Source organism: Pezoporus wallicus, unplaced genomic scaffold (genome assembly GCF_028554395.1).
Source record: "Pezoporus wallicus isolate ANWC-B61680 ecotype Strahan unplaced genomic scaffold, APGP_CSIRO_Pwel_v1 scaffold_7107, whole genome shotgun sequence".
Lineage (NCBI taxonomy): Eukaryota > Metazoa > Chordata > Aves > Psittaciformes > Psittacidae > Pezoporus > Pezoporus wallicus.
The window spans coordinates 4,981,916-4,997,537 of NW_026642114.1; positions in this window are offsets into that span (position 1 = coordinate 4,981,916).

Below are 15,622 nucleotides of genomic sequence, written 5' to 3' on the forward strand. Positions count from 1 at the left end.
AGCTTTTTTGAGAAGTAAAAGTATTATATAAAATGAATTACACTGAACCTGCTTAAGCAGGCAGGTTCAGCAGTGAAGTTCAGCCTTTGCCAGACCAGCCACTGCTTGTTTATAAGGCCCTGCTGATTGTCTAGATAAATTACATAGCACTGGTTTTGATCACACCTTGTGTGCTTGAAAAGAGCTAATAGAAAATAAAAATCACTCGGTCTTAAGCCTGAAAACTGAATCTAAACCAGTCATGCTAAAACCTTGCGACATTGTCGTGATCTAGAGACGTGACTAAATTAACTATCGGTAAAATTTTTTTACCAATGTTTGCACAAGTGAGAACTGGCTGTGTCTGGGCACTTCATTTGCACAACACTATAACAGACGCTGTACTATCTTCAACAAGATAGTACTTGAGGCCTATTGCACAGCTTGTTACTATACATCTCTAAAATAATTTATTCCATACTTTGCAGAACTCCTTTGTGCCATGGTCTGGTTTTCCCACAAAGAGAGTCCTAAAAGTGGAAGATGCAACCATTGATAGGATTTTGACAAGACCTCTGACCACTTCAAGCTGAGCTGAAAAAAAAACCCCATACCTTTTCCTTCTAGCTAGGATAAATCTCAGCCTGACATCCCCTGATGGCTGGATGTCTGCTCAACACAGCAAAACAAAACTGTCTTTTCACTAGCTTTTCTACCAGCTCTTGTTTCTTTCAGCAAATGCTTCTGATACTCTGATACAAAACCCAGATAATATCTTTAAGTTAGATATTTGTTCTGAATTACACTGAAGGAAAAGCCATCTCTATTCACACCTAAAAAAGCTGCAATGACTATTACAGCATGAGCTTTATATGCCTAAGCATTGACTTTCGAGCTGTCTCTCAATAATGGCAATAACCATTTCTCTGACCAAATCCTCCCCCCCTTCCCAATAATTCTGACTGCTGATACAAAGATCTTTACCTTAGTTTAATAACAGAAGCTACTACTTCTTTGCTTTCAAGTCCTCTACAGCCTTTCTTTACTGTCAACAGTTTTGCTAGACTTTCAAATATGTTTGCTATTCCTCTCATAGTGGACTTCTTACTTGGCTGAAGTTCCCCCCACACAGAAGCACTTCGTTTTGCTCTTTAAAATCTTTCTGCAGAGCGCTTCTTTGTTAGGATGCCATTAGAGATAAAAGATAGTGAAATGCATGAGGAAAGGAATCTAACATAATTTTCTTCAGAAATTATCTAAAAAATTTGTTTTGGAAGATACTAAATACCTTCCTGTTTGACATCATGTTGGTAAAGAGCATTTTTATAATGAAAGGGTAGGTTACTGAGTTGTTTTCCTTTTTTTAGTTCTAGAAACTCTGTATCTGAAGTCCAGATAAATTCCATTCCATCAGCCAGAAAAAGCCCAAGATGGTGCGTGCATGGATTTTAGGATCTATTCTTCAATGTGCTCCTAGGGGAAGGTCAGGGAGGTCCTCTGGGTCACAATCTTAGATATAAATGGTGTACTGAAATTTGCTCACTGATGCTACACCAAAACCTGTGATGCAGAAGAAGCATTCTTGAAAATATGAACACTGCTATCAACAAAAGCAGAGTTTTAGCTGGCAGGGTATGACTAAAATGAGTCCTTGTTGCTGCTAAGTACAAGCACACAGGAGTGAACAGTAACAGATTACTGGTTCCATAAGGAAGGACCCAGACTGGTTCAATAAGCTTTGGGCTGTGGGTGGCCCAATTAGACTTTGCCATGTACTGCAAGGAACAGCTACTGCTACGTGCATTTGCAGGTACCAAATGGTGGCCACAGAGAAAAAAAATCTCCATAGATCAGTGAACATGATTGTCTCACATCGATACCAAAAACCCCAATAATCAAAAAAAGACCTTCACCACATTTAAATCAGAAAGGGAATGAGCAAATACTGGATCATATTTCATATTATACCATGGATATACAAATTTAGTCCAAGTGAGACTTCACTTCCACACTTCCACAGCACACTGTGACAATTTCGAATCAGAAAACAGAACTTCAGTCCATATTTGCTGTAACAATAGACAGGATTTTTTTTTTTAAATATGTTAGGGATTTCATTATGTTGTTTTATTTTTTCCAATGAAAGCAGAACACACAGAGAATTAAAAAGCTTTTAGTTTATTTGCCGTTACAAGTTTGACCTTAGTTCTGAACTTCTGGGGTGAAATCCTGTTTTTTCCAGTGTTGTGCCAAGCACTGAAAGAATAAGCACTTTTAATATTTATATGACTATCAACAGAAATAAGCACCTGGTGCTTCTTGCATTCAGGCTTCTAATGGTGGAGAAAAATATAAAATTACACTACAACATAAAGGAGGCAACAACAGATCACACATTTTGTACTCAGGTTTACCAGGCCAAAATTCTTTCAACTGCTGTTTTGGTTACAATCTATCTGGAATTCTATGTTCAATAGAAACTTGCAAGGGCCAGTTTCAGTACCTGAGTTATATTTTTATTAAGGATCAGGGCAGGGCAAATCCTAGCAGATGACACGGAAAGCAGAAGGCAAAATTAGGATTAGAGTTGCAACGTTGATCAGTTGAAGATACTTCCTCAAAAAACAGGGTGCTGTTCAAATATCAAAACCAACACATTACACATTAGATGGGAAATGATAATTGTAGAAATATAACACGCAGAATGCCTGGTTCCTGCTTTTCAAAAGGAACCAAGGTATTATTGAGGATCACCAGCTAAATGAAAGTTAATGTTCTCACATGGAAATGGAAAAATCTTTCTACTGATACATGAACAAAAGCATTGCATGCTAGACACACAATTTATTCTTCTTTAATTTTTTGTTAATTATTACACAATTTCATCTGAAGTATCACATCCAATTCTGGCCCTACCTTCCAAGCAAGCTGCAAACCACATTTGAGAGACTCTGATAGGAAGTTGCCTGAATTATCACAGGATAAATAGAATTTTTTCTGTTGCTTGATGTTCTCAAAAGACATCGATTTGTATTTTTTAGATTAAATCTGATACTACAACACCAAAAAAAAAAAAAATCAAGTATTATGAAAATTGTAATTTCTGCTTTCAATAGAAGCATTAATATGACAGTTATTCAGTAAATTTTCTATTCCAGTTTTCCATAGATAGATTCTGTAAGTAAAGAAAGCATTTGATTAGATTTACCTATTATATAGAGGGGTATTTTAAGCTGTTTTGGTCTTTAAAACTTTAGAATAAGTTTACTTTATAGGATGAGCAACAGTACTTGTGAATCAGAACATCTGGTTAGACCCTGCAATCTGCCAGACAGTCTTGTGAAAGAGTAATCATTCCAAATACAGTGTTATTGCAATGCTTTTTATTATTATTCCAGACACAGTGATTATAGACATGTAAAAAGCTTAAAAGGGTGGAAGTAACATCATAGCCCTGAAATCATCACCAAGTGTCCATATTTTCTGAAGTTCACATATGAATCATGAGCAAACTACTGTCCTGGCAGAAGTCAAAGGTCCTGGGGGTGAACATGCATGATGTTCACAGGAAAAAAATAAAAGGAGAGAAAACTATAGATATTTATCATCCTCTATGGACATCTTCATTGTCCAAATGATTATATGCAGTTTAACTGAGACAGCTAAATTTGAGACTCATTAATTAAACTGCTTTATTAAAAAATGTAAGGTTGGAATGGACTTCAAAAGAACATAACCTTATTATGGTTGGGCTAATATGACTATTTCCTTTCCTTCAACAGTTATGAGGAAGGACTAATGGCAAATGCATACATTTTCTCACTCTCCACTATTTAGTGATATGATTTTGCTACAAAATATGTGTACTAGGAAAGCTACATTTAAATTAACTTGTTTTAACTTAAACTGGTATTTCAGAGATATTTTTCAGAGATCCTCTTTGTCATTAAGAAGATACACATTTAAATTTAGTTTTGGTTCCAAAACTGGAGTAAAAGACAGCCTTGTACTGTGATCAAGATGGTCTAACAACATTACCTGCAACAATAATATAATCATCTGAAACATTCCTTCTGACACTAAAAGACAAAAAACAAAAACAAAACTAAAACTGTGTGGGAAACTGTTGAACAAAAAGGATGAGTAAATTATATCATTTTATATGACACAAAGCTGCAGATGCTATATGCCTTATCTTTTACTACTACTGTGGTACCCATGGTTTTTACCCTTATTCTCATCAAAATTTACTTACATTTCATGCTTAACAAGAGAAACCAGAAAGAGAAACAAGGAGTTCACAGAGCAGAAGGACAAAGTTTAGAGAACAACTGAGTTCTCCTCTCCTTACCCCAGGTACCACAAACCACTGAGAAAGCTACAACTACTCCCAGAAGGAAGGGGATTGCAGTAAAATATTAGAGCCATTGACATTTGTGCCCCAGCATCAGGAAGCTGGGAAATGACTGTTGTTGCATCTCCATATAATTATGTAATGGCAAAATTTTACAGGCTGCCCAAATAAGACTCTTCAACAGATGGCTGTGATACATGACTTAGTAACTGGAAATTAATCAGATCCATTTACAGTGAAGTAATGTCTCTAAAATAACTGTCCCTGCTCTACTGCGTTGCAGTAATTGGCTTGCAAAAATCACAACAGGTCAATAATACAACCTCAATTTCACTATTCTTTCAGTGTTGCAGACTGAGAGGACAGCAAGAGAGAGACACCAGTAAGGAACTCGTGTGTCACTGAGATCCTTCTCCCACAGCATTTCACCTAGTTGAAAAATGTACACAGCTCCTTCCTAAAACTCATTTGATCAGAAGACTCTTTCAAATTATCAGTGATACAATGTTTAAGAACCTTATTCTAATTTCCTGCATAATCTTTCTTACAAATGGCTTAAAACTACTTGACTTTTGGTGGCTGCTGCTCTTTAAGTAACTCTCTACACAGTCATCATCATCCCCCCCCCCCCCCCCGGCCCGGATTCTTATTGCCTGAAGGTATTTACACACATAAATCAAAGCCTTTCTTTGCTAGAATTAACAAACTGAACTCTTCTATGGTTTCCTCTCACATCTTTCCATTACTTTATTTAGTATTGCCTGTCTTGGTTTCAGTAACTTATGTATGGGCAGCCAAAAATGTTCACAGTATTCCATATCAGACCATGGGGTTTGGTTAATACTTTCAGACCACTTGTTCTACTTTCACTAAATCCACTGAATTTCACTGAATGGACCCTGAATTTCTCAAGTATGCTGGTCTAAATGTCACCAGAAAAATCTCAACAACATGTTACAATAACCACAAAGTTTTATCTGGCCACATAATTAACCTTGCTGAGTAACACAAGCCCTCAGGAGAAGAAATCTAGGGTGTTGCCTTTAAGTAACAAAGTCATCAGCCCAGAGCCCTGGAACAGAATGTTAAGAATACATCAGCCCTAAAATGATGCCAAACTCCTGCAACCTTTGCAAATTCCACAGCCATCTCACACAACCCTCATAGGATTCCCAAAGACAAAACCACAAACCTATCTGCTGGCAGCGAAGGCCATTCCTGTTTCCCTCGTGACTGTATATTCCAGTTAGCCCCCACTGCCTACAGTTTGGTAGCTGGTCACTGACGCCAAATTCTGCTTCACCTCACACGTCCTGTGTCTGCAGCCCAACCCATTACCATCAACACCCTGTCAGCTAAACAAACCAATACATCATCTCCAATACTGAGGGATTCATTTATGCTTTCAGTCTTTAGTTATGTCTTCTAAGGTCTCCTTGAACCCTACTGCTCCAGGTTCAAACATGCCTGTAACACCACTGCTAAACTTCTCATTGATGTGATGTTTAAAATTACCTTAATTGTCTCAACTTATCACTGGATCTAATGATGTAGCTGGTTAAAACAGAATATATTTGGTATATATACTATATATCAAATATAGTATAACCTATAGTCATAATTTATTTCAGTAAATGTGAAGTGAAACAAAAGGGCTCATCCCATATCTATACCACCTACAGAACAGGACAGACAGATTACCAGTCTGTCCTTCGTGTTTCTCTCAAAAATACTTGAAATACACACCACGATAATCTCAACAAGACTATTCAGGATTTGTATGCATTCTGAAACTCTTTTAGAATGAGGAAACACTTACCTTCTGCATAAATCCTAGGAATTTAAAAACAAAGCAGTCTAAGGTTTAAAAATCTATTACAGAAAGAAGGAAAAGAAAAAAAAAAAAAAAGGTTTGGATCTTTTGTAGTTTTTCACTAGGAGGTAATATGCCTGAACACGTTACAATATACTATATTACTTTAGGCGTATATTCTACTGATGTAAATAATTAATTTAGGGAATTTCTCTACTTGATGCCTTTCTATGATCATTTAGTTATTACTTGTAGCAAGGTCCTAAATTAAATATTTATCATCACATTTGTAAACTACTACAAATAACTGAGTTTTTTCTTCATCCTGTGCAAATTAGGCACAACGTTTATACACTCATTTTCAATGCACTTCTAGGAATAAGTGTTGAAGCTCTATCAGAGGTTGCATAATATGCAAATTTGTCTGTCTCCCTTATATAAATCAAACTGAATGAAGCACAGGTTTGCACTATGTTAACACATGCAGATTTTAATTAGTGCTGGTTCTTTACCAAGCTGCAGAACGATGTAATTTGCTGCCAGCTATACCAAAAAAACAAGCAGTCTCAACTCCTTACAAAAGTGTTTGAGACAGTTTTATGGTTAGAAAGTCTTACATCAAGTAAAAAAGACAACACACCAGAAGCTCTTTTGCAGAGTGATGCTGATATTCTGTATTGCTCATACCTGTGTAAAACTGTATCAGCCTGTCTGTCCATTTTCCTATGGTCCAGCGTGGCTGATAGAGACAGTTCAAGCCACTGAGTTCCTGTTTTGGAGTAGTCTTGCACTTGCAATTTGTGATCTACCCCTCTGATGACATAAACTTAAAAAAATACCTACCTGTTTGTTTTGGTTTGGTTTGTTTCTTTTTCTCAGAAATGTAACCCTTTAACCTGTCCTATTCTCACAACTCTAAGTATTTGGATATTAAAATCACTTTAATGCACTAAAAGTAAAAACCAAATTGATCTAGAATTTAAATACCAAAGCCTGAAACAATTCACTTTATAGAACCATTTTTACCAAAGCCAAAGCCACAAATACACCTTTGTTGAAGCTTAATGGAATTAAAATATTTTTCAGAGATATAAATAGTAGCATAAACACCCAAATGAAAAGGTCACAAACTTATGCCTAAAAAGCTAGAAGCAGTACCTTATCTCTATTTATGGTTTACATCTTGCTGGTTTAAACTTGTCTCATAACTTCACATGAGAACAGGTTTATTTTAAATACACTGTCTTCACAAGAGCGCTTTCTTTGCAAATACAAGCTGCATACTTTTGAGCATTTTGAAATTGATTTCCTAGAATTTGACAAATGGTTTGTAGTCCTGCTTTAGCTTCTCTATCCTGACACCTTATAAAGTAATTATTCCTGTTAGTCTTAAAGATCCTTTTGAAAGTGTGGAGTTCATATAGTGTTTACATAAAGTTACTTTACACATTTAAGAAAGAATTGCTGTTCTCCTCAAATTACTGGCAAATTTAGAGCCTATCCTTAATTCAAACATGTGCTACATTCTTAGATACTTGATATGCCCACTCTAAGAATACTTGAAGAATCAAGGAAAAAAAAAAAATTTAAACATTAAGACATCTGAATTTCCCTTAAGCTTGGAATGAAAGACTAAGAAAACTTCTCCCCTTTTCAACTCATTTTTCGTTCAATAAATTCAGGACAACCAAGAACCAATGATAAGGTCCCCAAGAGATAACAACTGTAGCACCTTTCTTTGGGCTGTCTGGCATTCCTCATGCAGCACCCACATTCATCTCAGAGTCAGTTTTTGCTGTTATGTCCCATCATTGTGTAGTCACTAAGCTCACATAGGAGTTGTTTTTGGCATGCTGTTAAACTGAGCTCTCCCATTAAATTTGTCTGTCCATCCCATTCATTTCTCATGTTTCTGGACTTAAGAGCAGCAATAATTGGTTTGAATCATTTACTGAAGTATAGCAGTGACTGTAATGTTGGTTGTCAATATTTCAGCACATATACCTACACTTCATCCTCAATTATCTCAAGGTTTTCACTCTCAGCAGTAAGGGAAATAATTAACTGAATTAACAACGCCATTTTATTAATTATATGTCTTCTGGAAGGTCATGGTTTTAAGCAGCATAGTTAATATGTATTATTTTGGTTATGCAAAATCTTCAATTTGCAGTCTGATGAAGTCTATATAGATTTTTTCCTCAAGCACTGCATCCATAAATAAAGGATAAACTATGCTTTCTTAGAAGAATATTCTTATGTTAACACATGTTCTTTATCAGCGTCCCTCAGATTTTGTCCTATTTTCTGAAATCTAACTGAGCAAAGGATGTTGACAATTCACTGAGTCTAATCTTTCTGGAATAGAACTGTCATAAGGGTGGTGCATTTTTTATAATTTTAATGTTTAAACCAATTGCTTTTCTCACAAAAACATATGACTCATTCTAAAAAGTATAAAAGAAAGCTGCCTGTAAGAAGACCCATCATCCAGATACATCTCTGATGATGTACTGAAATTAAGTTGTTAGATGCACAGGGTGAGGACTTTTTCTTCTTTGTTCTGAAAAGCATCTAATAGATTCTGAACATTATGAAAATATTACTACGAAACAATAGTTTAAAAACCCCTGGTGCACTCAGGAATACTCGGAAGACAAAAAATCTTGGTTGCCAATTTAAGAGTGCCCAGCAGAGGAGAGCCTGCAAGGGAATATGCTAGCAGAGGTATAAAAGTCAAGGACAAGATTTTATTTGGAAGAACAGGAGCATATAATGATGACCTGCTCCTTCCCTTAAACACTTTCTTGTGGCATCCCAGTTACAAATGCACCTTCTTCCTCATTTCAGATTCTAACATCCAAAACCCGATCTAGATTTTTCTGGGGAAAAAAAAGGAGGTTCCTTCACACAGTCTACACTAGAAAAGCAATCTTCACAGTCCAGCCAAGGAAAGTAAATCATTTTTCAAACTCAGCTTTTATTGATGGCAGTTATTTATTGCCTATGTAGGTCCCACCCCATTCAGAGAGTGATGCAAACTCCTGAATTTTCTACTCACTGGAGAAACTTTCTGCTGCTTGCAGTCCTCTACAACTCAGAGTCCCTCAAAAAGTTAAGGAGCCATCAGCAAACAATACTGTAACAGAAAGAGAGCAGACTATGTTCAGTGACCCACTAAGGTAGTGATTCATTTTCAGATGTTAGCTCCAGAAAACATAGGACACATTTGCTGGAATTCTGCATCCTGTCCCTTCCTTTCACAGTGATGACACTGAGGTGCAAAAACTTGATGCACCAACACTTCAATGCTACGCGTTATGGAAGAAAAAGGTCTCTTTTCCTGTTGCTAACTGAAGATTAATCAAGACCTAGAGCACAGAAATTGATAGCCTTTAATCTTCTACTCCCTGGATATGCACCAGATTCATATATTCTACAAGCAGTCATCATTGTTCTGCCTTCAGATTACATACAGGTCACAAATTTCTGGCCTTTGAGTTTCCAACCCCTAACCCTAAGTACATTAGACATTCTCTCCTACTAACACTAAATCACTACTTAAGCCTGCAGTGTCTGTGGAATACAGTATGGCACTATAATTGCTTTAAGAATGAAACAATTTCTTATCCAAGTATGGTTTCACCCCTCTTGTTTTTAACAGATAAAAACTCCAACCCACATGCTCATGCTAAACTCAGTTATAAGAATGAGGCCAATCTTTGCAGTGAGTGAAATGGGCAACTGAAACACACCAATACGTGAAAATTTAGGTCGAAACTGAAACATGTAAATCAAACATTAATGAAATACACTGAAATGCTATTACTAAGCATATATGGAATATAACCATAAATAAGGATCCTAATAACATGAACCCCTAAACCCAGATGTTACGTGGGAGATCAATACTGACAATAACACAGAAGATCATCTTCAATCCTAAGCCCTCCTTTTATCCTCTTAGTACCTGAGCTTCAAGCCAGAAGCCCTAAGTCTGAGCACAAATAATATGCTTAGTAACATGGATATTGATCAATCCTAACAGTATATGGGAGTAAACAGGCCCTGCCAGACAACTTCCTAAAACTGAAAGCCACAAAGTTGAATCACTGGAGTCTTACAATATAACTTTAATTCAAACCATAAATTTAATTTGAAGTCTAGAAGCAGGATGAATCATTTAAACAGACAAACACCAATCCTTACTACTGCCAGACCTCTTTTAACTCTTGGGGCTTTTAAAATCTACAGAGTTCTTGAAGACTCATCTTGCCAAAGCTTGACCTTGACCCCAACCTCAAGCATCTCAGGAAGGGTATGGGACTAGTTCAGTTGCCCAACCCTAACAGTAGCTTTTAATTATGGTAGCCCATGCTGTGAAAGAGGACTGTGTAAGGGAGGTAAAGAACTCCCAGCAGGAAGGGAGCTCCTAGCTAACTGTGCTGTTGGGAAACTAGTAATTGGTGAACTTTCAGTTTTAGATTTCTAAAACCTAATATTATTTCGGTTCTAACCTCAAATTTAAATACAGGCAAACAGAGACCAATGCCTATAAATTTCCTGATAGACCAGAAAAATATTTGGATGATAAACAACTAAAGCTGGTTAAATTTCTTCATTTTGCCTTATTATTCCCTCAACATATCAGGCTCATAATCCTGCCTTTGCTGCAGATTATTCTTTTTTCAGATTTAGATCAGCACAGCACAACCTGCAATATACCATAGCCTTGCTGAATAATTTCTATTTCTGCAATCATTTTACTTGTTATCAGAATCTTCTTGTTACATTTAAACTGCTAACAGGTTGCTGAGTCTCAGTGCTCTGTTTTGAGCTGCTGCAGTCGTGCTGTGTGTGTTCAACTTCTCAGGAGGACTGAGACCACCATTGCTTGAATACATAAGAAGTGAAAGCTCAAGAATGTGTTAAAAGGATTATTTATAGTAGCCTGAGTGTGATGTTTCAGATGACTCTTCAAGTTACAAGAAAATTACTTCATACCAAGTCTGAAAAAAAAAAAACAACAAAAACCATCCCAAAACATTCTGACACTTTTTCACTGCTATTTTGCCAAAGCAAGGCTGTTATTCTTCAGTCAAAGTGGCGACTGTTTCTGGGTGTCTTTATTAGCAGTCTTTAGGTGGTAATGAAGTAACTGTGGCCTGGAAGAATTTTCTGCATCTTTCATTCACAAATTAACCAGAAGCCAGTGCAAACTCAACTGCTACTGTTAAACTGAGAATTCCTTGTTTAAATGGTACGCATAATAGCTTGTTGTGAACAGACACATATAACATCTTACTCTCCTAGATTTACCTTTTTCCTACCTGAAGCACCCTTTCTCATGTTAATTTTCCTTATTCTTCTTATCACGTCCCATTCTTCATATTAATCAAATCTTGCATGTAAATCTTTCCTTCCTATAGTTGAATCCCATTTTCTTCCAGCTATTATTCAGCAGAATTAGTCCATACACTGCATCAATTAAAAAACAGCAAACAATATGGAATATAATTCATTTTGTGAAACATTTTATGAAGCAGTAATCACATTTTACTAGGCTATCTTGATCCTAATCAATAACCCTTGCACTAAACCAAAGTTAAGAGGGATATAATTCCTATACTGTGAAAGAAAGACAATGAATATTTCTGATTTACTCAGGTCCTATCCTGTCAGCTGTTCTTTGAGAGATTTTCTCCTGTACTTTTCTGTCACTAAAAGTCTGCTCAGTTGTAAGAATCAAAGCACACAGTCCATGCACAATCAGATTGTGTTAGTGCAAATAAATCCATGCTCTAGCTTTGGGATAAAAACCTTTACAATATTTTTTAGAGGAAATTGTTAGAGGAAATATTAGGACAGCTATAAAGACATGGTCTTGGGGCCAAGGATTTGGAGAAAGTCAAGGTAGATACATCTATAGATGTAACCAGTCGGGTGCTCTGCTTCTGCTTCTGCTGCACTTCAAGATATTCAGTGAAGTCTGCAGCTGTACTGAGTTTAAAGGCCCTTCCAGAATAGTTATATAATTGTATATAGTTACTATACATTATATATAATTACTATTAAAGTAAATCAAACATGCAGATTCTGTCCTTCTCATCCACCTATCATTATGGGCTTATCTATTATCTCTGAGGACAAATCTATTTCTAAATCATATTGTTCAAATTCTTACTTTAAAACAGTTCTCTCAACTTTTACAAATTGGAAAAATGCAGTGAGTCTATATTTACATCAATGGATGATGCATGTGACCATCTGACCCTTACTACTGCAAGCTGCTGTAGCAGCTTGCTACAGCAGAATTCATTGCGATACCGCTGCTACTCATAAATCACAGCAAAACAATCGTATTAATATTCTTTTGTCTTAAATGTCAGCATATTTAGGTGTTCTTAAAAATCAAGATTTTTTTTTTTCTATAATCAAATAAAATTTGCCAATAAAATGCGGCCAGTTCCAGCATGGAAAAAGTAACTGATTGTAGAAGGCAATACAGGGAAGCATTCTTCAATCAATTATCAGATGCGCCACAGCAGAATTAATTGTAATTCCATGCCCTTCCCACACCAGGGCTTTTACCTCCTCTACATCATTCTCCTTCCTTGTCCCTTCACCACCATAAACCTGAAAGCGTGTCAGTCCTTCCTGCAAGAGCAAAAGTTTTCTGTGATTCTTCATGATTTTTCTAAGTAAATCATTTAGTGATATTTCCAGCACTCTCACTTCACTTCCAATTAAATTCCTGCTAGGTTAAAAATTAAAAAGAGGTACACTAATCAGTGAGTATTTAACAGACCCAACAGTACCCAGTACATGCTCTTCTGTTTTCTTCACTCTTGCTCTGCTCAGTTTCTCTATATAAATTCTCCTGGGAAGAATTTATCTGCTCTTAGACCCAAGATCTCATAAAGATTCAGATCACTTCAAATGTAACTTTTTTTTTATAAAAAGGAAAATAACACAGTATTTTGAGGATACTGAGGGGTTAAGAATGGGGTTCCGTGATGGGACTCAAAAAGCAATTAAGCGTTTGTCAGAGCAGATCCAGATTAACAACTGTTGCCTGGGATTTCACTGGCTTGTATTTTCCATGTGAACCCCAGTGAATATGAACACATCCCAAAACCACTATCATAAATGTGGCTGACTGAGGAGTTTCAAAAAAAAAAAAAAAAAAACAAGGCCTGAAAAAGCTTAAGAATACAGCTGAATTCATTAACACAGAAATAAAAACCAACAATAATAGTAATTTAAAAAAATTAATAGTAATTTAAAAAATAAAATAAAATTAATCAACAAATGAAGTTGGGAAACACAGATAAGATTTTGGATAGACATGGCAAGATTTAATAGAGAGTTTATGTTGCCTGAAACACTTGCCAAATGAAATGACTGGTCAGTTGATAGCTACCTGAAGCAAAAAGATATCAGATGAAAAGTAATGTTATCTCTTTCCAGCTAGAGTGACCAAACACAATATTAGGTTCCACTGAAGACAGCACTGAAGTATAAGGCATGTAATATATATTTCCTTCCATGTATTATTTTGAATCAACTCCATAAAATCTCAGATCCTTGGGTTCCTTTTTCCAAAAAGTAGAGTAATAGTTACTTCATAAGCAGGTTGGCAGTGGGCAGGGGACACTGAATAGCAGATCAACATTATGTAGGTGCTCCCACTTAACACCTGTCTAAATAACTAAAAACTCCACAAAGATTATATGCTTTCCTAGAGCAATGATTAAGCACTCTTTCATTGACTGGAATCAACTAATTGAAGCCTGGCTGTGATATGAAAGCAATTTGAAAATCAGAAATCCAGAAAGACTGAATGAAACTGCTTCTATTGGGATAATAACAGAAATTAGAAAGAAATTCGAGCATTAAAATACTACAGTTTCACAAAGTGTGCAACATGGACAAAGTGAGGAAAACACTCAAGCACATGCATAACTAAACCCACTGCTTTTCAGAGGTATTTACGTTATTTTCCTTAAGAGACTCAAGCTCATTTTAAGTGCTTTCCTCAACTGGGATGAATGTATATTATACCATACTGCTTATTTTAGGATAACAGAATTACTTTGCAATATCACAAGACAGAAGTATCAAAGTCCCCTGGCCTTCCCGAACCCTTCCTAAAAATCCTTCCCAAACCCTGAGAGTCAGGATCATTAAAAGTTTAAATGGAAACCTCCTTTAGCTCTGAGACAGTGTTACAAATAACCATTTCCAGTATCCTAAATCTGGTATCAATAAACACAATGACCACTGGAAAAAATTAGTTCTCTGATTCATTTTGATTCTTTATATATAATACATTCAATAGATTTGAGAGTCAACTAAATTCTTTGATTTCTAGCCAATACCTTGGCAAAATTTCCATTCAGTTCAGGAAAAAGCACTATATATTCAGTCTGGAACTGTTGAATTACTAATAGCTGTATGAATTAGATCTTAAAACATTTTGGAGAAGATTCACCATCAGTAGCAGATAATACTGCAGGATTTTAGGCTACTGTCACCTAAGCTACATTTGACAGGAAAGAAAATATAGTCAGCTTTTGCCTATAATGATTTTTTTTTATTGCTATGCAATAATATCTAATGCCTTCCAGATGCATTCAGGACAATTTGTTCATTTCACTCTGCAATCAAAATGTGTTTTGACTACTAAGTCCCTATTTAGCTTTTTCTGTAATCATTTTTCTTAATGGGAGTATTTTCCAGATGTTGTGTCAGCCTAGTCATCTGGGACCTCTTCCAAGTTTTGTGGAAAGTTTGCTGTCATAAGCTGTCATTGGCAGTTTTGCTTAACAAGCTCTCTAATTAGTTAACCCCAGCACAGTTACAAAGCAATATATAAGGCATCTGAAACATCACTGAGAGCAGACATATTCTTCGTTAGGTAAGTGTCACACCTGTCTCTACTAAGAGCATTCTGATCAAAGTTCACTTCTTCAAAAGGAAAAGGATAAACTGGAACAGAAAAAACAGATAAGTTTTCCTTTTGAAAGAAGACTTACTTTTATCCTGCATTTCCATTCAACATATTTAAACACTAATATTCCAATGATAGGTTATGGCCTATAAAATTGCGTTGCTTAATAACTAATGTATTTATAGTAGTTTTTCTTGCTTTACTTTTATATTTATTAGCATTATAACCTTAAAAACAATTGTACTGAAGTGCATCTATGTTAAAAAAAGACTAGGTTTTTCAGGTAATAGAATTCTGAAAAAAAATTACTTCCATTATGTGTTAATAATGAATTTTCCTAGTTATACTACAAAATCTAACAGCTAATTGACTAATAAGAGACAACACATGGAGTAATTCTAAATTAGCAATTTGTCCTTGAACAATTTCAGTATTAATTTTATATTGTTATTAGAAAAGTATTATGTATAAAGGTACATACTACATTTTTTAAAATTATGAACTGATTAATTGAATTGCATGT